The sequence below is a fragment of the Arachis hypogaea genome, chromosome 1 (assembly GCF_003086295.3).
Source record: "Arachis hypogaea cultivar Tifrunner chromosome 1, arahy.Tifrunner.gnm2.J5K5, whole genome shotgun sequence".
Classification (NCBI taxonomy): Eukaryota; Viridiplantae; Streptophyta; class Magnoliopsida; order Fabales; family Fabaceae; genus Arachis; species Arachis hypogaea.
The window spans coordinates 14,606,237-14,607,432 of NC_092036.1; positions in this window are offsets into that span (position 1 = coordinate 14,606,237).

The following is a 1,196-nucleotide window of genomic DNA, read 5'->3' on the forward strand; positions in this document are numbered from 1 at the left end:
TATAAATGCATGCATTGAGATATATATATATATATATATATATATATATATATATATATATATATATATATATATAAGAAAAGTAATTTTATGCACGTATATATTATAGTATATATATATATATAAAGAAAAGTAATTTTATGCACGTATATATTACATTACACTATATATTATTCTAACTAATTTGGATTAGTTGATTAGTAAATTTATTTATTTAATTAAATAAATATTAAGAATTTAAAAATTTGAATTCTATTATGTATTGCAATAATATATTATCTAATAACAGATTTTTAAATAAAATTTAGATTTACAATAAATTAATTTTTAACTTGTTGAATTAGAAAATATCATAAAAAATAATAAAATATATAGAGAAATGTTATAAAATCAGTAATTTTTGTATTTTCTAATTATTAATTGACCATCAATAATATTTTTAATAGTATGAGATTATATATAATAATAAAAAATTACTCATTTTTTTTAATAATTAAATGATGATTACAAAATACAAAAATAGCTATTTCTCTAAACTTTTCCAAATATATATATCATGCTAAAACAAAAAATGTTGGAAACAAACTTACGAGAGAATGGCATCTCATTTAAGTTTGTTAGTATTAAAATTCACAAATAGTATATACCTAAGTAGATAGATAACTATGACCAAATTTTTGCACTTTGGGAATTTAATATTTTTGTCGGCTTCCAGGCTTATCATTCAGTCTTATTAAGCACTCACAAATAATGATCATCTCAGGTTTCAAATATAGGCCCAACTTCCTAGCCGAATTGACTGATTGATTATTTGTCTTATTTTTTGTTTTTTGGTTTTTGGAGGGACTGGAAGATTGTTCCATTAACATTTATCCGAAAGAAGACGACCAAAAACACGCTTATCAAAATGGGAGCCAGTGTCACACCAAAAATTATAAAAGAAAGGGAAAAGAGGAGCAATAGGAATAGTATGTGGGCCAACCCACCAATATATTAGGAAAGTTAAGTGGTTAACAGGTTAACCCTTTCTTTTTTTTTTTTTTGGTAAAATCCCTTTTCTTTTTTTTTTATGTTTTTGAAGTCTTTTTTTTTATATAAATTACATACATTAATAGTGAAATTAGTCTTTAAAAAATAAGACATTTTTTAAATTTGTCATTTAAAATTTTTTTAATTAAATTGGTTCTTCAAAAATT